Raw genomic sequence first — 27,859 nt, forward strand, 5'->3', positions numbered from 1 at the left:
TTATTTAAGATTAATTTCTCTACAGGCTTTCTTAAAATAAAATTCAAGCTCAGAACTAAAACATGTATAAAAGAAAGTCTTAAAAAGGGATAAAGTAAACCTGGTGTCAAATGAATTGTAAAATATAATTATTCAAAGAAAAGTATTTTTATTTTTCATACTATAATGTCTTGTATTAATCCATAAAATTTACTCTAGACTGTTAAATGTTTTATTCAGAATGTTTGATATGCAAAAATTGTAGATGATATTTAAAAAAAAATAAGTAAAATTTGACAAAGTATAATTTGAAGTATTACTGTGTACGAGTAATAGTAATAGACTAAAACGTTATATACATTTCACTCTAGAATGTAATACATAAGATTTCTGATAAAATTACATTTCAAAATAATTGTAAGAAAAAGTAGGAATACCATGCAAAGTGTAGATAGAATAGCAGCTATTTATAAATAACCTGAATAGAAAATGTTGTGAATAGTCATGAAAATTATGTGAAAAATGAGTCGCTTTTCAAAGAATATTTCCGTTGAAACCGTGGAAACAAAACTAAAGACAAAAAATGACATTAATATATTTTCTTTATATATATATGATTCTCTTACATGCTTTCCCTTTCTTCTGGTTTATATTTTAAACCGTTTCATTTTCTTTTAACATCTTCATACTATTAATTTACTTTTTTCTTTTTTTGCAGATTTTTTCCATTTCTGGACTAAATTTACCTGTTAACAGCGTTATGACATGCCTTATCAGTCTTTTTTTTCATGATATTCATATTTGAATATGTTTTTTTATCATAATATTATTCTGTCTAATTTATTATTTCACCGTAATGTCGTATCCTCATTTGTGTTAAAATAAAAATTTACTGAATAAAAGATGTAATAATATTATTATTATACAATGATAATTCTAGTATTATACTTGGTTTACAAAAAACAATAATTGTGCTTGTAGACTAATGAAACATTCTGACAGTGTTTAAATATCTAAGCGTATACTTAGAATCAAGTATGTGTTGGTTCATACTACCCAATATTTATGCAAAAATTAAGAATTTTTGCACAAAAATTTTATCAATTAAAATTTATAATAAATACTTCAACTAAAATATTGCTGTACTTTACTATGATTGAATACTTAATAAGATGTGGCATTACAGTTTATAGTCTTGCGCCAAGGTATGCTTTAGCTCCACTGAAATCAATGTTGGATTGGAAATTTGTGATGTAATCAGGAAATCATTAAATATTTTAACATCTGAAAACGTTAGAAACTGTAAAATAATTCATAAATATTATTTTAAAAATAAGTATAGAGAAATACATATAAAAAAAATTATAACATTAAACACAAAAAGATATATAACACGAAATTCTTCACTGACATTAGTAAATCAGCACCAAAAATTTTTTTCAACACTACTAAACAACTTTTATTTTTTCCAACACTACTAAACAAGTTCCCACTCCCATAATTTATTAGAAGCTAAAAAAATATTATTAACTCAGCTTCAAATAATGGGCAGGCAGGAGTAGGTTTCATAATGAACAAGAAGATAGGGAAGAGAGTAGAGTATTTCAAAACGCATAGCGATAGAATCATTGTAATAAGGATAAAATCAAAACCTAGACCGACAACGATTGTTAACGTCTATATGCCTACAAGCGCCCATGTTGATGATGAGGTAGAGTGTGTATACGAAGAGATAGATGAAGCAATTAAACACGTAAAAGGAGATGAAAATTTAATAATAGTTGGAGATTGGAATGCAAGCATTGGAAAAGGCAAGGAAGGAAATATAGTGGGTGAATACGGGCTGGGCAAAAGGAATGAAAGAGGGGACCGACTTATAGAGTTTTGCACGAAGTATAATTTAGTAATTGATAAATGTGAAGAATACAGAACAATTAGTTTAACTAGTCATGCATCAAAAATCTTAACTAGAATTCTATACAGAAGAATTGAGAGGAGAATGAAAGAAGTGTTAGGAGAAGACCAATTTGGTTTCAGAAAAAGTATAGGGACAAGGGAAGCAATTTTAGGCCTCAGATTAATAGTAGAAGGAAGATTAAAGAAAAACAAACCAAAATACTTGAGAGAGACTTATAGGCCACATACTAAGGCATCCTGGAATAGTCGCTTTGATATTGGAAGGACAGGTAGAAGGAAAAAATTGTGTAGCAAGGCCACGTTTGGAATATGTAAAACAAATTGTTAGGGATGTAGGATGTAGAGGGTATACTGAAATGAAACGACTAGCACTAGATAGGGAATCTTGGAGAGCTGCATCAAACCAGTCAAATGACTGAAGACAAAAAAAAAAATATTCTTTTTTTAAAGAAAAAATTAAAAACATTTCTCTTATAAATAGTCACAAAATCCAAGTTTAAATGTACACATCACATTCTTATATCATTCACAGAAATGCAATATGCAAATTGAAAATACATAACATCTTACAAAATTACAACATTGGATTAGAAAAATTAAAACGTAATAGAATTTGAAACTAATATAAGCAAAAATTTTATTTATACAAGATTAACATGGCCTTAAAATCAATAAACGACTTTCGTATAGATAAACAAACTAAAATATCTGACGTGGACGTCACATGCCTTCCTTGTACGCCTGTTAAATTACATATACACATTTCATTTAAAATTAAAAATACATAAAATTTTATTTCGTTAATAACTTCTGATATTTATTCATAGTTTTCTTTTTTTAATGTTATTATTGTACTATAATTTATCGTAATTTTTTTTTACAATCAGAGGTTAATAATTATCAGTAATTAATCAATATATGTAAATTAAAAAAAAAAAAAAAAAAAATGAGATGAAGTCTGATTCCAACCGATGTCCTTCCCCCCTGTAAGATCTAAATATTTCATTAATTAAAATTCTATTTGACTGTAACTCTGGAACCAATGAAAATAAGTACCACTTATGTTATATCGTTAAAAAGTTGTTAATGAGAGCTTAATATTGTAGTTAAGAAAATGTCCAGAATCCAAATTATTTTTGATTTTGGACATTTTTGGAAACTTTTGGTTCAGTCAATTGCAGTCAAAAGGAGAGGTGCACAACTAGATGCTATAACAGTCCTAAATCCAAAATTTCAACATCCTAAGGCTAATAATTTTTGAGTTATGCGAGATACATACGTATGTACAGATGTCACGCCGAAACTAGTCAAAATGGATTCAGGGATGATCAAAATGGATATTTTCGTTGAAATCTGAAAACCGAAATTTTTCGCGATCACAATACTTTACTTCGTACAAGAAAGTAAAAATGATAAATTACACTACTAGATAATTCGAAAGATCGATACATAATAGAAGTGAAAGAAAACTATCGATTGTCGATCAAATGTGTGGAAATTATTAAAATTTGTTATAAATTGTAATATTGAATCAAAAGAGCGGTGAAAAAATTTGTATAATGTTATAAAAAATATAATACAAAGTAGATAAAAGCCGATAGCAGTTACATATGCTAATTTTAACCTTACAGGGATATACCAACAGAATATGAATATGTGAAAATTATTGTATAAGATATGTAAATAAATAATAATTATAATAATTTTTACTACTGTTATTAACTAGATTAATTTTAAATGTTTCATTTTAATTTATACAAAATAATTCATAACACATCGTTGTATTATGATGAAGATTAAATGAATATTTTCCAATATCTAATGTAAATATTTCAATTATATATAAAACTATAAATTTATGAAACCTTTTTTTTTTATTTTTATCCTTGACTCCAATCCCTGTCATATATATTGAATACCAAATTTATGATTCATGAATACCAAATTTCATCTTTATAGCTAAAACTTTTCACTTTCAGTATTTCAATACAGTTAAGTTAGACGGATAAAATAAATTGAATAACATTTTTCATATAGATACCTGTACAACTTGTAATATAATATATATATTTATATATAATTTATTTACTTTAAGAAAAATAAGGATATTGATATTAAAAAGTTATAAAATAAGTACTAAAAGTTTATATTTTTAATTTTTTTTACACGTTAAATTGGATAATAACAAAAGATATATTTGTAACCGTTTATTTATACATTTATACCAGGTTCTAAAATTTAACAAAAAATTATATTTTATTATTATGCATGCTTTAAGATTATTTATAAACAATCAATGAGTGGTAAGCCATATTATACACTTTGTATGATGAGAAATAAGGATTCGCTGTAATAATAGCAGTAATAAAAACTGTCAAAAGATTCTTCAAATTTGCCCAAATATGTGCCGCTCGTTATTTTGGCAAAGCGGTAAAGAATCGAACTACTTGCTTTTTATATCTTCGTCCAGTTCAGTTGTAGGTAGAATGAAATAAAAAAATAATAATTTTTTTTAAATATGCTTTTTTTAAAAAAATAAATAACAAAAACAAAAATTCGTACTAATAATTAAAACTAATTTTGTTTTCAAGAAAATTACTTTTAAACAAATTTTCTATTAAGGCATGACTAAAAAGAAAAGCGTGGGGCACACTCTCATATACAACTAATTTATAATTTGAGCGGGCCCCACGCTTTTTTTTTTTAAGAAATTTTCCTAAAAACATACATTTTTACGTTAGTATGAATTTCTTTTTGAAGAAAAACAAGTTAAAATAAAAATATTTTTTTATTTTCTATTTTTTTATTATAATTAAATTAAATTATTATTTATTAAAATTTTTATTATTTGTATAATTTTAAATTAGTTTAAAAAAAAAAATATATATATATATATATATATATATATATATATATATATATGTTGTGGCAAATTGAAATATTGAACCCTGGTTAAGATAGCATCCTTTTATGCAAATTTCAGATGCAATCACAAAACTTACTGATTTCATTCTCGAATGCTGTAAGATCAGCAACCAATTCATGAAGTTGTTGGCGACTAAACTGTATACTAATTTCATGTTCTTGTGTCGCCTGTAGTGCCCAACATTCTAAATCTAGCGGTGACATTGACTTTTCAAGTGATTTTTGTAGTCTTTAGGTGTGTCTGAATCGCACGATATTGCGATTCGCGCCGGCGTCGGAAGTGCCAATCGAAATACACGCTGTTCTGGTATTCTGTAGCTCTTAATTGCGTGCAAATCAGCTGATTTCGAAGTCGAGAATTCTATGGTTCAAATCCTAGTAAAGGCAGTTACTTTTATACGGATTTGAATACTAGATCGGTACCGGTGTTCTTTGGTGGTTGAGTTTAAATTAACCATACTTCTCAGGAATGGTCGACCTGAGACTATACACGACTACACTTCATTTATATTTATACATATTATCCTCATTCATCCTCTGAAGTAATGTCTTACGGCGGTTCCGGAGGCTGAACAGAAAAAGAAAGAGAGCTCTCTGGCTCCTTTTCTTGGTATTTTTGATGCACTTTTCTAACCTTCTCTTTCGCTGAGTTGCTGTCTTTTTCATCTTTGTAGAATTTTGTTTGTTTCCTTTCGTACATGTTTGCCGAGATTCGGTGTCTTCCAACACTTATAAAATAATTTCTAAGGAATTATATTATTCCATTTTTTATTTCCTTCAGAGGATTAAATCATATTTGAACAAATTAAATTCTTCTGAGTAATGAATTCTCTTCGTAAAATGTTAGTTTTAGCATTATTCTTTTTTTTTTGTATAAGTATTTAAACTGTCAAGTAAATTTTTACTTTTACGTGGGGAGTGAGTTTAATTAAGGTTGCAAGATTTGAGGACAAGGTTGAAATTGTAAGTTAAAGAAAAGCAGGTAATAAAAATGGTGATATTTCTTCTTCAAATAATTCCTATTGAATTGACGTGTTGTGGGGCATGTAAGAAGGGGTTTGAAATGGTTAGTTATATGAACCGATAGATTTTAACCCCTCTCCTGGTTACTGAATATAGAGCGAGTCAAAAGATAAACATATATGTAATTCTAAGCCTCTGACTGTCTAACTTATTTTTGTTTGAAGAGGAAATAGCTCCTGTAGTGTAAAATTATACAATATATTTTTCAATTAAAAATTCTTTTAGCCCTCTTATTAAAAAAGCTATCTGCATAGGTACCAATTATACGGTTATTTCTTCATGAACATTTCATAGAGAAGAAGACATATTTCTAATGCTTTTTTTTGTGATCTAAAAATTCTTTCTATCCATTTTTTCATGAAGATCTCCAAAATAATATTGAGTGTTGTATAAAAGAATTCTCATTCCGTGATGAATTCTTGTCGACTTATCATTAGAAATTTAGGTGAGTCATAAAGAAAATCTTTTTTTCAAATTTAATCTTCATGATTGTTCCGGGGAAGGTTCTCAATCATTACACTTAAAAACATATTTCACTAGTGATGGCTATTATATATTATTATTTACCGTGACATTAAAAGGCACTAATATTATTTTGTTGGTTGCTACATTAACTTCATTTTAAATTTTATAAAACTAGATTTATTTCTAAATTTTTCTGAATGAAATGTTGGATAGCTAAAAAAATATCTGTCTCATGTATTTATAAAAAAAAGTTATTGTGTGTTATACCATAGACATGTTACTTGACAATTTTTAATTCCTGATGGTAGTTTACTGTAATGTAATGTGTGTATGTTAATCACAATAACTATAATGGTTGTAGGTGACCTGATATGATTTACATTGGATAATGGCATGGCCATTTTCAAGAATAACAGGCATCTAATGATAGGTGTACTAGGGAAAATTATGAATAGATTAGTTACTTCTTGACTTCTTTTACTGATTTATATATAAGCTTGCACTTCAATGTGACAAACAAAAAGATGTGCAGATGATATTCAAATTTAAAACTGACGCTTTCATTCTTTTCACTACAGGAATGTCTGTATAGTAAGTAGCATTAATCTTACAAAAAACAAAAGCCAGTACCTCTTGCATCACAGTTGCATTACATGGATCGTAACCATAAGTAAGTGTGAGGTAAATAATATAAAGCTCCAAATTTAAGCTCTCTTTTCTAATACTACGAGTATATATAAATGAGGGAAGGTATCGTAACTGTTTTACGATTTAAACTGAAAAAAAAAGTGGGTAGGATATACTGAATTTCATCATTTTAAGATTACCACGTTGTCAACGTAGTTTCATTAACGATTCTTCAAAAAATATTTTTTGTTAAAAATCATTCGTCTTATGCAAATATATGAGTACAAAATCACTCGTTTATAAGATTTCTTGTTATTACCAGTTTCTAAAAACATATTTTTTTCATAGTTATTTATGTACTATAAAATCGTCGATGATTTCATTTTTTAAGCGCCTTACGTCACATCATTACTGACCAGAATTAGGGTATTTTGTTGCCCACCACTGATGTCTTGTGGAGAAAGAGTAAAAAAAAATCTTTAAAAACATGACACGTCACATTGTATGTGGTGTATAAACGAGATTGTAAAAACCTGTCCGAGCGGCTGAAAATATAACTAATGACTTTTGCACGTTGTCGTAGTCATAAAATATTCTTTTGAGTTTATCATAGTGAATTTTCTTTAAATAAGATATTACTGTGTTAAATTCTAGATGAACCGAATTATGCTAAATGTATTTACGTCTCGTAGAAGCAAATTTCTTCTATATGAAAAATTAATTACATATTAGATCAGTTGTTAATTTAATGCCTCTTATTGTTTAGATTTAAATATTTGAAGTTATATCAAAATCTCTTTACTAAAATTTTTCGACTAAAATAATTAAATATCACAGATTTATAAATTAAAAGAAATAAAATTTACTGAGATGAAATGTTTCTCGATCATTTAAATTGATCCAAATCAAAGGAATGTTTTGTTTTTTTAAATGTAACAGCTTTTAGTAGAAAATACTAGGTCTTTGTAGCTTTATATTTACATAGAAGGTATATTTAACGTTAGATGTACAAAGAGTTTAATAACTGTTATTTACAATAATAAAGTGTTTCAAAGTACTTATTTACTAGATCTTTTGCTTGTCACTTTTACGTAACGTAACGTTAAATTTAAAATGACATTACTTTGAAACTGTAGTGTTCACTCAAAGGATACTTTACTGAATAAGTGGTTTTATGCTTATTATAACTTCTCTTTATAGGTTTACTCTCTGTCCGTTTACATCTTCATTAAAGGAAAATCACTGATTTATTGATTTAACTTTAATGAGAGCGAGAAAATTTGAAATATTCAAACTGTTTTATAATAATCATTACTACTTCTTATTAATTAATTAGAATGTTATTTACCTACATTATACATAGAACTTATTATTAGAAAAAAACTTTTGTTCCGTATCACTTGGGGACTATGAGTAAGTTTGAATTATGATAATCACGTGAAGAGAGGTCTCCGTCGAAACCCCTCATCAAGGTTTAATACCTCATATATAAGAAAAGCATTTGCACTGGTGGTCCAAGTAAAGTTCAACAACATAGTTCTACAATCACAAAACACAGGGAGAAAAATAAAAATAAAAACAAACGTCATCAGAAACAATATATGAAAATAATACTATAGATAAATAATTATTCGAAGGAAAATGAAAATAACTATAACTTTTAGATTATTAGAGTGATATTCACTACACAATGACAAGGTCATTTGTGTTCTTTTTCCTAGGTTCCTTTTGCAGGTGACTTCTCTGGTTTCATCTCACAGGTCTAGCACATGGAGGGCGTTTCAGCCGCATGATTTCCTGTAGTCTAATACATTTTCGGCCAGATAATTTACATGTTTGTCTAACTTCTGTTTGTACCGCGAGCCAATTTTTTTAGATTTATTCGTAAACATAAGGCAACCCTAGATAGTCATGAATTTCTCTGATTCTGACAAACCACGGCATCTTTGTTATTGTCCCCACCAATTTATTTTGAAATCATTGTACTATCTCAATATTGCTGTTGTTCGTTCAGATTAATAATTTAATGGCTTTTATTGTTTAGATTTAAATATTTGAAGTTATATCAAATGATCTTTAGTTAAAAGTTTTCTAAAAAAAAGGTCTTTACTTAAATACCACAGATCTAGGTTTAAGGATAGCTGTAGATCAACAGTTTATTAGACAACGATAACTGTGAGTTTTTACCTAGCAACTAGTTTAGTTCCTATACTTGGTGTTTAGCTGTTTCCTTTTTTCTACCACGTAGCCATTCTACGTCAGGCGACGATCCAATTGTATCATAAATCTTGATTTATAATACGTACTGAGCCATCAGAGCCAAGAAAGATACCGGACTTCCTTGATTTTTTATGTGTCCTCGGGTGTGTCATTGTTTTACACTTTCGTTTAGAAAAGATATCATTCAACATCGGATCACTATAAAAATCTGTGAACTTTTACTAACACCGCAGTTCCTCTATACACCCTACTATCTGGATGATTCGTCGAATATGTCGTTTTATTTCCTCTAAGCTGAAAGTAGTTACGATTGCTGAAATGGGTTTCAGAGATCAGGATCACATCTATCGATTCAGCAAAGATCAGAGCCTCTATTTCTTCTCGTCGACCAATAAGACCGTTGTTGCCTTAGGTCAGTTTCTCTATTTTCTCATTAGCATCTCCGCAGCCACACTCCACCACCGCAGCATAGGCTCGTGGGTGATTATTAAAATCAGTAAGGTTTCTCCTATCTGCTCTTCATCCCTGTGCGAGAAAATTTGCATGATCTGTGTCAAAACATGCCAACCGTTTGTCTTCAGATTTATACAGAGTAGTAGTCCGTGAGATGTGGTGCACCCGTTGTCCCTGTTTCCTCTTCAGTATTTCCCTGTACACTCTGCAACCTTTGTAGTTGACAGGGTGATCTGATTGACAGAAGTTGCTAGAGTATTTATGTCCTTTCTTGTACAGTCCGCAGTGCTGCGTCATTCCGCATACTTGACATAGTGATACGGTTGCATGTTGTTTTTGGTTATACTGCTGACCGCTACCGCTGCACTAGACCTGCGGATTTTCATGATGTTTCAAAAGTCACACAGAAATCTTTGTAAAATATTGAATAGCTATTGCCAAGGAAAACTTTAACAAGAAGGAAAAACCTTTGTGCGGACCACTAGAGAAAGATCTTAGGAAAAGACTAACTAAATGCCGCCATACGTGGAGTATCGCTTTGTATGGAACATAAACATGGACACGTACGAGGGAGAAGAGGAATAAAAATAGAAAGGAAAAGAGAAAAGAAAAGAAAAGAGAGGAATGGTTGGAGGCGTTTGAGATATGGTTTTTCAAGACGAGATGATTATCAAATCAAGACGTGCTAAGAATTGTCAGAGGAAAGGAAAATACTGGACGTTATAAAAAAGAGGAAATATAATTGGATAGGCCACACCTTAAAAAGAAACTAAGAAATGCTGTCGAATCGGGTGGGAATCAGGAGGGAATGGTGAAGGGGTTAAGAGCAAAAGGAAGAAGAAAATACCAGACACTAGAAAACATCAGGCCAGAAAGGAAGGCTACAATGGAATGAAGAGGAGAGCTGAAGATCGAGAGACTTGGAGCTTGTTGCAGCCTTGACTGGACTTGCCGTAAGGCAGAACAACTGATGATAATGAGTAATAAGATAAAGCTTAACTAAATCGATATGATATTCTGCTGAATATCCTTTCAAACTTAAAGATAAAATTAAAAGAAAAATCAATCATTCTCTCGGGCCGTTTTTAAATGAACCATTCAGGGATATGGTGGTGAGACAATTTTCTGTTTCCCGATTTTTGACAGTTCATGAAAAAACGTTTTCTTATTTTCTATCCCGTTTTTAGTTTTTTTATTCTTATTTTGTAAATACCTATCTTTACTTTTAGTGCTTCGTAAACGTGGACTTCATGAGAATTCTTCTCTTTTTCGAATATTGATGCAAGTACAGTTTTATGCAAAAACCCTGAGATAGAATATTCTTGAAAAAAAGTGTTTTATTTAGAATTTATTTATTATTTAATTAAATACGTATCTATTTTTTGTGTGTAAAATATGTTTAACATTGTTAATAAATATTTAAAGCTGTAGTAAAAAATTTATTTTTAAAATAGCAGTAATTGTTTAAAACTAATTTATTAGTTTACTTAGTGAAAAAAATGAAAAATTTCTGTAATTTTACTTTTTTCAGTTTTGTAATTGAAGCGACGACGCGTTACAACAGTTTTTGATGCAAGTCAGTTGTTCGAAATAATATTTGAATCGGTGAGTAGGAATTATTTTTTTCTGTAAGTGTTTTAAACGTTACTTTGTAAAACATAATTTTACTAAAGTTTTATTACTTCAATTGATTTATCGCGTTCTCTTGTTTTTTCCAGATATTAACGAAAATTTAAAACGGTTACCGTTTTCGGATTTTTATGTATTCTCTGTTGAATTAAATACATACATCTACTTCGTTTAGAATATTTTATCCGTTCTTCAATTATGAATTTATTAGGAAAAAAAATTATAAAAAGCAAAGACAGAAAACAAAGGATTTTTGCATATAAAGTTTATAAAAAAACTAAATATATCAATAGAAGATATATTCAACTTATTCTAATCAAAGTTATCCCGTTCGTTGCATATACACTCAACAAAATTCAAAAAAAATACTTTGTCAGGCATTTAATTGATTTAAATTAAAAATATTTTTAAGCAAAGAATACTCTTAGTTACTCGTTCAGACAAAGATTTATTTTGTAAACGTAACCGTTTTGTAGGTTTAAATAAAATTTAAAAAATTATAATTTTGATCGTTTCTTTCAAAACCAACTTAACGATTTTCTTTAAGCTAAAGAAAGGCTTATCTAAGCGTTACGAAAGTTCAGAGAGCTTACAGAATTACAGAAATGAATAAAAGTTTCTTGAAACATTCCTCATCATTAAAAATGTACTGCGTTTTCTAAAATAAATGCTGGGGAACTCAGATATATAAACTTCACCATAAAAGAAAAAAATTATTCATATTTTAAGGGCCGCAGGTAATAAATCTACTTTAACAATAGTTTTTAGTTATTCCTCGTGTTACCGTACGTTTAATTCTTTTTTATAATTAGAAATTTAAATACGGAATAATTGTAAGGATGAAAAAAATAATAATTTCATAAAAAAAGAAACTTTAAAAAAAATGATATTCATAATTATTTTATCACAAAAATCACTATTCAAAATAAATATTTTCCTTTTCATAAATATTTTTTAGATATTTCATAAATATTTTCAGTGAATAAACTTTGTAATCACTCTGTATTTAATCTTTCCAAAGAATTGTTCTTCAACTAATAGCCTACGTTGAAAACTACCGTCTTTCTGAAAGAGTTTTGTTGTAAACATACTCTTTCCGAAAGCAAAACAAAAAACTTTTATTTCGAGACAAAGAAGGAGTCTCTTTAGTGAAAGTACAGGCTTATATCTATATAGTAGAAAGAGTTAGCTAGCTTATTGACAAGGCTTTTTATCTTTTTACGATATTTTCTTGTTGTTGTGGTGGTACGACAACTCACCATAAAAACAAGTCTTTGTGAATCTATAAAGTACATTCCACAAGCAGTAAAATACAAATATATTTCTTGAATTCAGTTTCGCGTCTTCTTACTCTAATTTATATACCAGATTTTATTGGTGGAAGGAGATGTGAATTATTATTATTATTATTATTATTTGTTACGTTTTTTATAAGCTACTTGTTATTGTAATACAACCACATTAAATTATTATGATAATAAATAACGGTTTGTTTATCCAGTAATTCATGTTATGGTTACACTTATCTCTTTGTACTATAACTATTGTAATTTTTATGAATTACAATCGTTATAGTATAATATAATAGTATAGTAATAGTATATTGTAATAGTTATATATTTTTTCTTATAACTTTAAAATAACTTAAAATTTTTATTTTAATTTTTTTTTTAATTTCGATTTTTTGTAAGCGATGCTATTTTAAAATCTCGTAACCATTAATCTGGTCATACTTTAAAACAAAAAAGATTAAAGAAAAATTAAAAAACCCTTTTTGTTTCATTTTTAGTAAGCTTTATTAGGTCAGTCTCTTAAGGTTATTTTTTTAACTTTATAATTTTATGGTTATTTAAAATTCTGCGGTTACATTAAAAAGTCTCACGTATGAGAATAAGCAATTGACAAGTAGGGAAAACGCGAGAAACCTAAGTGTAAAAAAATAAGAAAAATAAGTACAGATTAAGAAATGTCGTTACCTACCGTGCACTAAGGCTCTTGTTTTAAATGAGGGAAGATATATTAGCTTTTTTATCTTTTCTCACCGCTTTATTTGAATACCTTGTATATTGGTTGACATCAGGCTATATATGCTGTAACCAACTTCAGCAGTTTCTTTAGTACATTAAATTAAAGTTGATATTTTTCTATCTTTCTCTGTTTCTTCAAAAATAATCTAAAATAATAATAAAAATTTATTTATTACTAGAATTTTTTATTAAAATCATTCAATTTATGTTTTTCAATAAATTAATTCAAAGAAAGATGCTAAATATAAATAAAATTCGTAAAACATGCATTTTATTATGTATACAAATTAATTATGTTACGATTTTAAACTTTTTTTTAATAAATAATTAAAGGTTTTTACTTTTTTGAGAAGAGATATAATAATTCGCTTTAAGAATTAATTATAAAACAGGAAAGTAAAATTTTTAAAAGGAAGGTACAAAGACAAAAATTAAATTAGGTCTTGTGTTATTTAGCATTAGTACAGTTACACAATCTTCTGTACACACTTTAAAAGAAAGCAAAAACATTAAAACATTGTATATATAAAACGTTAAATTAATTAACTTACTCAATCACGCAGATAATTTCATCATTAAAAATATCGCTTATGAATATATCTCATGAGTACAAAAAATATTAACATATTCATGACAAATGAAGTTTTGCAATTTTAAACAGTTTGTGTGAACGAAACAAACCTTCTTTTACTGGATTTATAGAAAAATAATGTTAACGCTCTGTTAAAATCTGTAGCGATGTAACGAAGTGAATGAAAATAATCTTTCCTGCCCAGCAGTATTTTTATAATAAATCTCTGGTCGTTACAAACCTTCGTCTTTTATAAGTGATAAAACCTTGCCTCTTGTAAAGACCAAATTCTGTCACCATACTCGTACATCACCAACAGAGTTATTCTTTCGGTTTCACTTAAAGAAGGCATTATTGTTTGAAGAGTTAATATTTAATAAAACTAAACAAACGAACCAGGAAACTAATAATAAAACTTTCACCAAAAAACAAATTTGAACCGCTAGGCCTACAACTTAATTTTTACTTCCGTTATCAAATTTTACCATTACAAATATTTTGAAATAAAAAGGTGAAATGAGGAGTTAATATAATAAGTTGTATTGTTTCAAAGTAATACAAACTGCATTGTAAATTAACAACAGCTCATTTACTCAACTAAATTTGTAATACATTTTTTAGGTATTTCCAGCTGCCGGCCTCCGTGGCGCGAGTGGTAGCGCCTAGACCTTTCATCCGGAGGTCCCGGATTCGAATTCCGGTCAGGCATGGCATTTTCACACGCCACAAATCCTTTTTCTCATCCTATAAAGCAATAACTGTGGTTCCGGAGGTTAAACAAAAAAAAAAAAAAAAAATATTTCCAGCTGATTTGTTTCATTTACGATAAGTAACAAACATCAGCAGATATTAACATCGGATGTGTTTTTTCATTTTTATTTAGAAAATATCAGTTGATGTAGCCGTTTAATTTGTTGTTGTATTGTTAATCATTAGTCATTGTTTATTATTATAGATATTATAGCACTGTTTAAAGTTCGTTATTGTTTGCATTATGAATGTAAAATACAATAAAATTTTTCATGGATCGCATTTTACCTCGTTTTATTGTTAACGCGATTTTTCTGTCATTGCAATTTTGAATGATATAATTCGATAACGAAGGCATTGAAAGAAATACAGGTCTCACCACTGTTTTCTTGTAAAATTTTAAATCAAAATCACGTGTCATATATTTAAAAAAAATTAAGTTTGATTCAATATGGCAAATCCTAGATGGCAGAAAAAATTAAAAACTCAGCATAATGCAGTTTTTTTTTTTTGTTGAACCCAATTTGTTTCTGCGTCCAAATACCTTTAGATATGCAGTATAAAGCTGTTTTACACTTAAATATCACCCGATAGAATTTTGTAATCTTCACTAAATTTTTTAATGAAGTTTTATCTTTTTGGTAATTCTTTTTATTAGAATTTTATCTTTTGGTTAGTTACAAGTAATGAACCAAAGTTATTTAATTACTTCTAAAATAGGGTTTACCGCATCTTTTGCAATTTCATAGTTTATAATTCTAGAGTGAACAATCGTTGATAAAATATTACTGCTAAATAAAAAAAGCTATTAATAATGAACTCCAAATTCTCTTTTATCTCGCATTTATAAAATTTACGATCATTTATATTTGTATGATTTATGCTTTGGCTTGCAATATTCGTCGTATTCTGCCACTCTATGACAATCCATTAAGCAATGATGACGTAAAAAAAAATCTGCGATCCTATTCGTAAACCGTTAAATGTTTAGTTGAAAATATATTTTAGGTAAATTATTTTCAAGAAAGTTATCACGAGATAACCAAAGGAACATTCTCTATAAATTAAAGAAAATTAATTGAAAGGTTAAGTTGGTTTAAAGAAATGCTTAATGTTTTATATATATATATACAGAAAAAAAATTGAAAACCTCTTGTAGTTTTCAATTCTTATGTTGAATATCCTTCACCCACTGCATAGAGCATACATTATTTTCTACTTGAAATTATTTGTCATACTGACTTGTCCATTTTTCTATCAACTCTCTAAATCATGTAATATAATTTTTAATTCTTACTAATTTACTTCCTTAACTATATCATGCATTACTTTAATGCAATTGTTCTTAAGAAACTACTCGAATAAAATTTTTCTTTAAAAGCATTAATATTGGAAATTTTTGATAGTATATTTTTAATTTTCATCCACTCATCCGTAAACTTTATTTCAGTGTAAAATATGTATGTTTACAGGTTTCTCAATAAAATCTATCTAATATGATACAAAAATCACTCATGGGTGATCATGAAAACAACAAGTGAGGAGTGAAATCGTTTCTTGCTCTTTTCTCTATTGAGCGGAATATATTGTTAAATATCAGCATTTTATCTGTTATCCACCCTTTCTTTTTGACTTTGATTTTCTTGAAGACGTCCCGTTCCCAGGGAAGTTGGACCTCTTCTAAATCTTTTATGTCACCAGAGCTCAAGGTCGCCTTAATTTTCTCCATATTCTCTATCCCCTCCTGGTGTACCGCCGTTATCTGCGTTCCTTTTTCTTCTGTATCATTGACTGCAGAGTGCAGTCCACAAACTAGGCCAATCACCTCCCTGGCCTTGTCTCTTAGTGTCCTGGCCAGACCCATCACTTTATTCTCCGTCATGTTGTCACTGACACTGAGCAACAGTAGGCTGTTTTCAACTTCCAGCAGTCTATCACAACTATCCATGTGTAAGCTATCCCCCAGTGGCAGAACACACAGAACTCCTCCTCTTCATTACTGGAGGGGGGGCTGACCGTCGTTAGAGGCGCATCCGCTACCAGTGCCAAGCCAACTCCACCAGCTACCTGCTGCCCCTCCGCAGACACAGAAACAATGGCCCTCTTGGACGAAGCCTGGGTCAATTCCATCCTTTCCCCACCGCGTACGGAGAAATTTTTATCCAGTCCATCTCCAACAGTGCCCCGCCAAGAAATCCCACGGGACTCCATACAGCCCGCCCCCAATCCCTGCAGCCTACTCTGCGCCATGGACATACTTTGAGCCGCCCCGCCAGTACCCATCTTTATGCTTGACGATTGACTTCCTCTTACGCCCTGAGATAAGGAACCCGATTTTACCATCTTCTTCCTAGGCATTGCAAAAAAATAAATTCGAAGCCGATGTAAATAAACTTTGTTTACCGTAGCAAACAAGCCTTAGCAACACCCAGGAACGCTAGGTTACTTCCAAGAAAACACTTTTAAACAGTAATTACCAACAAAAACCGTAAAAAGACAACGCACTCTCGCGAAAAACGTGCCGATAAGTTTAAAAAACGGCTAGGCAACAGAATACCGTCAATTCTCAAAGTCCAATACAGTTTCCTAGAGCCAAAAACAAGATGGTGGTCATCTAGGAATCGTAAAATTAAAACTAAAATAACGAAACATACGAGGAAACAACCAAAAACTCAAAATAACGCAACAAAACCACAACGAAAATAATAAACTGGCAACACGAACAAAAGTAACAAAACAAGAAACTCGAGGAACCTCGAAAAAATACACAAAGACGGAGCGAATAAAATTACAGTAAGCACCCACAAAGGCCAACCATTCCTGTTCCCCACGCAGCTATCATTTAGTCTTACACATGATAATTTCACCACAGGGACTGGATGTAAAATAAACATTATAACTCTCAGAGAAAGCAACTCTCGCTAATGTCTGTTGTATCTCATTTCCTTTGTACCGTAGCTGTAAGAATGACTGGAATGGATAGTTAAAAAATTAATTAATCTACTCATTTCTATTAAGAGACAATTCAATATGTATGTTGCCGGCACTCAGTATGGGAAAAATACTTGGCATCTATCTGAAGAGCACTAAATATTAATTGATAATAAATTCTTAATAATTATTAATTTTAAAGGAAATTTTAGTAGACTGGTTTCATGCAAGTACATTTTTTATCTGTTCATAGAATTATTTCTCTTTTCTTGAAATAAATATTATCATTATGTCGTTGTTGTATTTGCGGTATTATAAATACGTTGTATTACTGTTATCTTTGTTATTGCATCGTTATGTTTTGTTATATAAAAATCTGAAGTAATTTGATGTTCCTTAGTATGCTATATCTCATATGGGATGTGGGAGAGTAATGTACGACTCTTTTTTATAAGGTAAATGTATTTTCTGTTACGTTGAAGTAGCTTTAGGCTGAAAAAAGTATAGAGATATGAAGTGAGAAACGAATGTCAGTTTCAAGTAACCATCTCATTTCTCAGCAGCTTTTCCTGTTATTCTTCTATCTTTTCTTTATGAAAATAAAAATCTTTCTTTTAGCGAATTTCTCTTTTTCTTTACTTTTTGGTTATTTTAATAACTGGTACAACTTTTTTTCTTTTCTTTTATATGATGGTAATATAGAAATATAAAATTTAAAGAAAAAACTCTTGCAGTATATTATTCTTTAACAATACAAGATTCAGCTCGTTTGTATGATTCTCTTTTTTTAAATTTAAGTCTGAAATGATATTCAAGAAAACTGAATTTTACAAATGAATATTCATGTTATAAAATAACCAGCTATAAAATTACAACCATAATTAGGTTGAATTACAACCATGCATTATTCTGAGCTAAATAAAAGTATTGACTAAAGGCAACCGGTAAATTGGTTATGATTTGCGAAATATTTTAACTTTTTTCTAAATCATAGCCTTAATATTAATCCACTGTTCAATTTTTCTTATAATCCGTAAAACTATTCAATATTACTTTGTAATTTTACAGATATTATCCATCCTCAAATTAAGTTATATGCTACTGTTGTAAACCCCAATTTCGTAGACCAAGGAATACAAATTCTCGCATTTGTATTTTATTTTATTCTCACAGATTTATAAGATCTTGGAGTTAAAATAAGTGACTTATTCTACATTAGAAGAAGACGAGAAGATGAGAGAAGACAAGCTCTACAATAAAAGGATTGAAGACCGGTAACTTTGAAAGAAAAATGACGTTAACATACCGCCCGCGGTACCGATATCTACCCTCCCTTGAAAGTTGGACTGAAAAGGTTATATTTCACCTGGAAACTTTCTCAGGCCAAAAACTCTCGGAAATGGGAGAATTCCTTTATGAATTCTACCTGTTCAAGGTTTTTTTTAACTTCTATTGGTAAAGCTTTTTTTGCACCCTTTATTTCAGCTGTGCTTCATTAGTCCGGTGGAAATTGGTAGCGTATGAAAAGATGCCGTACCGGGATTTGAACCCGGGAACTCCGCACGAAATGCCAAGATGCTACTTACTCAGCGACGGAAGTCTGCTTAAATACGTATTAACTTCGTAACTTATTAATTTCATTATTATCGTCATAGTTATTATTTTAACAATACTTTCGGTACCTTGAGAACATTCTTGGAGAATTTATTAAATTTCAAATAAATAATCGTGTAATTTTAACGATTCTTTGTTATGAATAATGCAGTATCAACGAAGGTTGATACCTTTTCTTTTGATACTTTTTCTTACATTCGGACTTGCAATTTCCTCCATAAATTTTCATTGTTTCGTGATATGAAATAATTAATTTAATATATTTACTTAATACTTTTTAAAATTTTTGTTTGTTTTGAAAACTTTAAAAAATTATGTTTTTTTTTATAGTATGTGGTAATCTTTGACTGAATTATGCTCATGAAATGAATTGTTATATGAATCTATTTTATGATATTTCGCAAGATGTATATGAAACTAGTCAGCTGTACATTTTCAATATTCTTTATTCATAATACATTTGTATTTTGTACACTTTTTTACTAACATATATTCCTGTATCTTAAATGTTTTCTAATTATTTTCAAAATTACTGTTATTTCGCTTATAAAAAAATAAATGTATAACAAATGTATTTGATCTATACTATTATACCAATATAAGGAGGAAGAGGGTTTATGTTTGATCGGGATAAACAAAAAACTACTCGATCAATCGCAACCAGATTTCTACCCACGTTTCTAGGCGTAACTGAGAAGGTTTTTAGATATATTTCATTTCGAAAAAAGAAATATATGTAGTAGTGGAGATTAGCCACTTGAAGCACAAACTTTAATGAATTGAATTAATGTACTGTGAACTGTGAATCTGGGTTTGAACTGAATGTTTAGAATCAATCGAATGAATAACATTACAAAAATAATAGAATTAAATTTACGTTAAATAAAATAATATTAAATAAATGTAAAACATTCTGTTAAATAATTAATAATGGGCTTCCCGTGGGAACTGCGTGTGAGGCTAGAGTGGTGAAGTAAGCGAACACCTCGTAGGAGGCTAGACCAATTATCACCATCAACTGGTAACAAACGGCTGCTCCTGGGGCGCTGTTTTGGGAGGTGCAATGGGGTGCTCTTATAATATCTCTGCTTATAATATCTCTATTTTTTTTGTTATCGCATTACGCGAGAACCAACCGACCGATTACTTTCAAATCTGTAGGATAGCTTTAGTTATGCCAGTGAAAGTTTTAAGCCATCGACCAATGCTCTAGCTCCGTTGAAGGTTAAGATATTAAAATTATTCATTATTTCTTCGCCCCCAAGGAGGATGAAGTTGTGAATTAAAGATATTCATTAAGGAAAAAATTGATTAGTCTTTTTACTTCGTTATTATATTTCTGCCACCATAGCAAAGAAATAAGTTATGAATTTTTCGTTGTCAAAGGTGTGAGTACTTAAGTTACCGTAGTTACTATTATTCTATTTTTTGCTATTTACTTTCTTTTTCAGGATTCTATAAAGCCTGAATACTATAATTATTATTTATTAGTATTATTCTCATAACCATGAGGTTAATGTACAGTGTGGAGATCCAAGGGGTAGATCCCTCTGGGTAAATGGAATGGCGACCGAAAAAAGCCCTGCAGGTGTCCAGGGCGCCGGTCTCCCTGGTAAATTGGGAATGGCGAGCGAAGCAAGCTCTGCGGTCATGGGGTAAGCCTCATTGCTCTGAGAAGCCCCTGACTTGGCTCCGGGATTCACCTGGGCTGACCTGAGCTCCGAGGGTTCAGGTTCTGGCTAGATGAGCCGGCTAGTATTAACTAGTAGAGTAGTGGTTTAGACCATATATATAAATATTTTTATTTTGAATAGGTTTTGTAAAAGTTGATTACATGGATTTCATATATAAATATATAAAAATGTGTGTGTGTGTGCGCGTGTCTATCTCTCTCTCTCTCACTAACTCTCTCTCTCTCGAGAGAGATTTATTTTTTAACGTATAACGGCAAAACCTGCTTAGGGATAACAGCAAAGCATCGTATATTTTAAAATTTAAATACGAATTATGTTATACGTACTAAGAGGTAAAAATTGTTATACATCTTTATTAATTAAGCATTTTTTCATAATTTTCCTTTCAAATAATAGAAACTGAATATGATAATTAAAGAAATAATGTAATATGTATAGTGAAAATGTAATATGTAATGTTATTTTATGATTGAACAATGTTAAAATTAAATTTAAAATAGTATGTCAGTTGAATATCAATCCTGATTTCTTTTATTTAATATTGTGTCCCGGAAATTGTATTTTCTTCGCTTTAGTTTCTGCAAAATGTGTAAGGTCGTTTACGTAAGATAAACTCTGGAATAGTAGTGAAATGTATTGTTTGCAGACATAAATAATAAAGGAAAAAGATGACAACTCCTCTTAAGTGAGGGAAAATTGAAAGCAATTAGATGAAAACATACAATCCAAACAAGAGATAAAACCGTATTACCATTCAACCATACGGATATTAAATAGAAATATACAATCCATCCAAGTTCAATAAAACATTAAAAGCAAATGTCTTTATTAAAAAAAAATAATTTTTTAAACTTACATATGAATGATACCACGGTTCATAGGTACTAAAAATCTTTTGTTAGTGTAATTATTTTAATTATGGTAGCTTATGGAAAGTCAAGTTACATTTAAATAAATTGTTTTTTAGTACTTAAGTATTATTATTATTATTATTATTAATAAAAATATTAGTTTTGTTGCGTTTAAATATTATATATTAACTTTTCAATAAAAATTACGAGTGACATAATACTTTTAAAACGTCCGATGTTTTAGGATGAAGTAAAATGAGATGTGGTGTTAAGAATGGTAGGGGTGGGAGAATAAAATGAGCCTCCTCTTTCAAACCTTCTTATTTTCTGTTTTTCTCTCTTCTATGGTATCCTATCTTCCTAATTAACTACTACCAGACAAGGAGCAGAGGCAGGAACCTTTACCCCTCGTCGTAGTTCGGTCCTCCTCTTCTCTACACCGTCCGGCCACATCTTTGAGAGCTATGATCATCTCCATCATAACTCACTGTTATGCAACGCTCGCTTGTAATCTATTTTAAAGTTTCACTGCACCCTATTCCTTACTTATCCGCCTACCCCTTCCTAAAGTAAACTTTATTTTGTTTGCCTGCTTTATTCGTCCACGGTATTATATTTTATTACATCTTAACCGAGTCGGATACTTTTTCTTCTTTTGCTTATTATTTTTCTTTTATTCTATTTCTGCTTCTTCCACTTTCCTTTATCACTCGACCTTTCTTGTTTAATTCACTTTAATGGGGTACAATGTATTTATTTACACTTACTCTTTTTATGTTAAATTGAAGCTAATATCAAGTTATTTTGCTGAATGATTTGGTAAGTTGTAAAATTGTTGTTGTAATCGTTCTTTATTAATTTTAGTTTTTTTTAAAAATACTCTCTTATGATTATTGCTTTTTATATTTTCACTTATTTTACAATTCATTACGTGTGCTATGTTTTATCTTATATTTTATAGATTCTTTTTAACGTTAACTTTATTTCAACTTTATAACATTTAATTAATTCAGATTTATTTTATAAGCGTTTTTTAGAATGATAAATATTTTAAAGAAAGAAGTATTTAACTCTCGTTAGTGTAAATTTTGGACAGCTTTATTCAAATATTTCTGTTATTTATTTATAGATTCCATCATTGTTTTATTCACCAAATAAACATGATCGTAAATTATACTTTAAATGTAATCTGTCTAATGAAAGAAAACAGCTGTGTCTGTGCTATTTTAGTACAAAATCGAAAAAAAATCATAGTATGTAGAATATTTGAAATTAAAGTTGGTTATTTTACATTCAAATTATTTTATTTATACTTCTTTTAAACAATAAGAAACTTTTTTGAATTTCGTAATCTAAATTTGAAATTAAGTATTCTCTTATTCTTCTGGGTAACATTTCTTTAATATTACCTTACGGTTAAAGAAACTTTCAGGTAATTTAAAGAAAAAAATAGGAAATTTAAAAAACTCTTGTCCCATGAAATTTTTACAAAAATATATTTCCAGTAATTAAATTGTTTCTGGAAGAGAGATACCATACTCCTATTTGAATTTTCAAAAATCTTTCGATGAAATTTATTTAAAACATTAATTTTTTATGTTTTCGTTAAAAGATATCAGGGTAAGAAAAAGGCACGCATCTATTTTGCTTTAAAAAGTTATGGCTGACAGGGAAATAATTCAAGTGAAGGCCTCATATGGTATCCTAACACACATATCTTTATAATTGTATAAAATTGAATGCCTGATTAAACTAAGTTCATTCAACAAATTTCAATAAAATAAATTTTGTTATTCATCAATAATCTCGTAAATAGATATCTTCAACTATCTCTTAAAAGAACTCGATTTATACAGCGACTCGAAGTTTCACTTCACAAAAAATGCTGTTGAAAATACTGTTGACACTGCGGTGTAATCTCTATTCTTCTAAATATTCTAGTTATATTCATAAATTTTCGACCAAAACCTTTCTTAAAAGTTCAAAAAAATCAGTGGCTAAAGGAGCATTCAACCAATTCTTGAGCCTTAAGCGAACATCAATTTAAATAAAAATTCAGAAATTCTGTATTTTAAAAATATGATAAAAATGTTAAAAAAAATAATATTTGGGGTGATCTTTTAGATGTTGAAGTAAATAAAAATAAAAAAATAAATAAATAGATATCAAAGACATAAATGATCACTCTCATCAATATTTCAGATCTTTTTGTTGTTGATTCACCAATTATTTAAATATTAAAAAGAATTGTTGTATATAATTATCTCTATACTCAGGTGTAATACCGAAACGATCTTTTCACGGGAATAAATAGATTTACAGTTACAATTAATTAGTGCAGCCATTTTTTTAATAAATATTGGCTCCAAACTTTTAAATAACATGAAACAATTATTGAAAAGAATATTTATCTCCAAAATGCTAATTTATAATTCCTAATAATTTTAAGGTTATCGAAGAGAACGTTACAGTTCAGGAGTAACATTCTTACTATTAAATTTATATAGGCGTGTGAGTGCGAGCGCGTATACGATTATATATGTGGAGTTTACATAAAAAAAAGGTTTAATAGGAAATATTTAAATCAGTAAGTTATTATGAACTCGAGCTGAGTCTTCTCAGAATATTACAAAGTTAGAAATATCAATCGCTCGGTGTATACTACAACATATCTACCGTATATTTGTATCTGTGCTTTTACAATCTGTAATAGATTCACTGCTGGGTATCCATACCGACACTACATAAATACACAGATGTGACCCAAAAAGGATTTTTTAAGGGTGTACTCTACCGTATAAGATTTCTACCAACTGTACTTCTTTTTTAAAGAAAGGTTACTGTTACTAAAATATTATTCCTCTCCTGAAATAAATCTTTAAAATCTAGATTGATGCAATACACTGCAAATATTTTCTCTCGTTCTAATTTGTTTGATGATTTAAGTTTTTGAAATTTGCATAGTTATAATTTTTTATAAATTAAATTGTACAATGACTGCAGTAGATTTAAGTAACCCTTTAAATATTAAAAAAATAATTTTTAGTTGATCACTTTACGTTTATTTATTTATTTATCTTTGTTTTAGATATGATTTGATAAATTTCACCATTTGTTTTTTATTTTACTTCCTAACCTATTTTATCATTAACGTACTTATTGAATTCTAAATTTTAACTATTATTTACTAATATTATTTCTGTAATAATATTACTATTATTATTATTTCATCGGATTAATATTTTAATATCGTTAAAATTATATTAGATTACCTTTATTTCAAAATTATTTTTTACACCAGTTTATGAATCCATATCATTTATTCATTTTTCTAACACATATATTCGATTTTCTAGTGTAGCAGTGTTTATTAAGTGTTATACATTTGATAACTTTGAAATAAATATTTGTATGAAATTATTGTGGACCTCGCAGCAGATCTGGGGGAGAAAAAAACTTTTTTACAAGGTATACTTATTTTTGTCTCATTTTGACATTTTGATCGGTTTAATCTAGGCCGTAGCTGATGCAAATGACGATGGTGAGACATCGTCTAGCGGGAGTATTTTACGAACTTCTCGAAAACTTGGGTCAGATTTATTCCCAATTAGAGACCCAAGAAAAATATCTCGTAGGAAGTTGATTAGAGATAACATTGCCACGAATTTAGCTGAGGGCTCGGAAAGTGATAATGAAGTTGAAGTTATGGAATCTCAACCGGTTTTCTTTCCATAGCAAATTGTACCTGTACCTCGAAAAATCTAGGGTACCACAGTAATTTACTTTTGTCGTATAGATACGACAGTTTTGCAATGAAGAATACCAGTTTTAGTGTGAGCCAGATGAACACTATCAGACCTATGCCAATCACGCTATATGGGATCAGTGACGTACTTCGGCTTTATGAACTACTAAGACGGTTGTAATAGGAGCGACTACAATATACAATATACGATGCCAAACAACTTTATTATTGTCTCATAGTATATTGAAGTGTACAAGAGGATTATAGACTCGGTTTGTAGGCAGAAGCTCGTTGGACATATTTTCAAGAGAAAGGACGAAAGAGCTTTTACAGTGAAAGTAGTGAAAGGGTAACAAAGAACCCAAAATCAATGTTCTTTGTAAACCTCAAACCTCAAGAAAATAAAGTGATATTTTTAATTGGAAATATATCTCAACTGTAGTGTTACGTTTAGAACACCCGGAAAGTCTCCCGGTCTTGCGCAATGTATGCGTTGAAGGAAATACAGCCATACTAAAAGCAACTGAATGCGACCCTTCCGCTGCGTGAAGTGTACAGAAGGCCATAGGGCCGCGGACTGTCCGAGAAAGGACAAAATCACTTCAGCTATTTGTGCTGTCTGTCATTCAGACCACCCAGCCAACTGTAGGAGTTGTAGAATATATAAGGAAATCCTAGAGAGAAACATAGATTAAGGGGAGTTGTGGTTCTAAGAATACTACTCGGGTCAAATCCGTGGACCGACGATCATCTTGCTTTACCTCAAGTAGTGCCAATTTTCACGCTTTGGGGTGAGGAACAGGTAGGAAACTGGAGAAACGTCCTCCAACATAGAATTCCTGGTCCAACAAATAGGGATTCTAATAAGCTTACTCACTTAAGTGGTCGCAAAAATCTGCTGATTGTTAGATTTTTTAATATTGTTAAGCGAGATATCAATGGTTTGGTTAGTAGGCGAGAAGTTCGGCTTCGGGGATTCTCTGTGTATATGACAAATCATCCGGATGACAGAGCACATGAGGTTACTGCGATGTTAAAAGTTCTTTGAGGCATCACCAATAGCCTGGGTTCTGCTTAGATCAGATACAAGCGACCTTCGTTGAGATTCTTAACTGGCTGAAGCTGTCAGATTATCTGCGGTGTACTAACCTCTTCGCCGTGCAGTAGCAAGTGAGTTACTTTTTGGAATTCTTTGCAATACTAGGTTCCCGGTTTATTGCAGGGCCTGAAACGCGAACCATTTTCTACGAGGTTCTCGGCTCTCGACTTCTACTTCACTTTAGGCATGGTTCTATTCACCTCGGTTAAAAATAGTTACGACTCGACATCGGACTTTTTGCTTGTTCTACTTACCTTAAGTACGATGTTGATAAGAAAGAGGAAGTCGCATTCATAAAAATAGGTTGGACTGGGCCTCAAATCGAGGCTGGTTTGGAGAGGAGCTGATTGAACCGATTCTATTAAAATGTTCTGATACATAACATTGGTTATGCAACGTACTATTTGACCTCAATAATGCAAGAGGAAGCATGACAATCCTCACCTGAGTAGAAATATGAGGGGAGTGGAGATACGGAATATCCGAGAGAGATGAACCTAATTAATAAAAAGAGGAGACTCAGAAGGAAGTGGCATGCTATAGGAGAGCTGAGGACAGAACATCCCTCAATAAGGCTACACGTAGATTGAAAAGATTGCTGACATTATTAGGAATGATATGTTCAGAGACGATGTTGAGAATATTTCCGATTTGGATAAAGATTGATGCACTTTGTGGAAAGCATCGAGGTGTTTTCAGCGATCTACGCCATCACTCCTTTCATTGAAAGAATCTGATGGGTCGTGGGACAGGTGCAAGAATGTTCGTTGGTAACCCCTCATCATGTACATTTTGTAATACGATTTACTTGTGGTTCCAGGCTCGGAACCGATTGTCACCAAACAAATTGTGAGGTAAAAAAATCCTTAGATTCAACAATAATAACAATATATCGATGAATTGCGATATTAATGCTTTGTATTAAAACGTGACCCGCATGAATTTTTTATTTCTCGACGTTTTAAGATATATTGAATTTAAACATAGTAAAATGCTTTTTACAAAATTATTTACATTTGCATTCAAATTATCATTTATCAAATCTTATTGCTTAAAACCTGCAGTCGTAAAATTCGATTGTTATTCATACATATCGATATGTCTGTGAAATGTTGAGGTATATCTTGAAGGAGATTAAAATTAAGTTAAGTTTAATCGTGATCCAGTTTTTCAGCGGATGTCAAAAAGTAGAAGGAATATTCGTACGTTAAAAAATCGTTTTTTTTTATGTTCAAACCCAATTCATCATGACTATATATGCAATTTGATCTTAATGAAATTTTTTTTATTAACAGATAGTTCCTCTTATAGTGGTGTTTTTAGAAGTGTCTTCCAGGTA

General features: G+C 30.1%; 1 protein-coding gene across 16 annotated transcripts in view; it reads right to left on the minus strand.

Moving 5' to 3' along the window:
• The window catches only part of LOC142319274 (inactive dipeptidyl peptidase 10), a 362,606-nt gene that overhangs the window by 227,055 nt on the left and 107,692 nt on the right, over positions 1-27,859 (minus strand). For 6 of the 16 annotated variants that reach the window (XM_075356358.1, XM_075356359.1, XM_075356371.1 and 3 more), the window contains one exon: positions 13,219-13,411. The exons of 6 other annotated variants lie outside the window; for them this stretch is intronic. The gene's annotated coding sequence lies outside the window, so the exon portion shown is untranslated. Of the gene's footprint in view, positions 1-1,163; positions 1,280-13,218; positions 13,412-27,859 lie in introns of all 16 variants that reach the window. 4 more of the 16 variants (XM_075356364.1, XM_075356366.1, XM_075356365.1 and 1 more) reach the window with 2 other exon arrangements.

The sequence above is a fragment of the Lycorma delicatula genome, chromosome 2 (assembly GCF_047948215.1).
Source record: "Lycorma delicatula isolate Av1 chromosome 2, ASM4794821v1, whole genome shotgun sequence".
In the NCBI taxonomy this organism is placed as follows: Eukaryota; Metazoa; Arthropoda; class Insecta; order Hemiptera; family Fulgoridae; genus Lycorma; species Lycorma delicatula.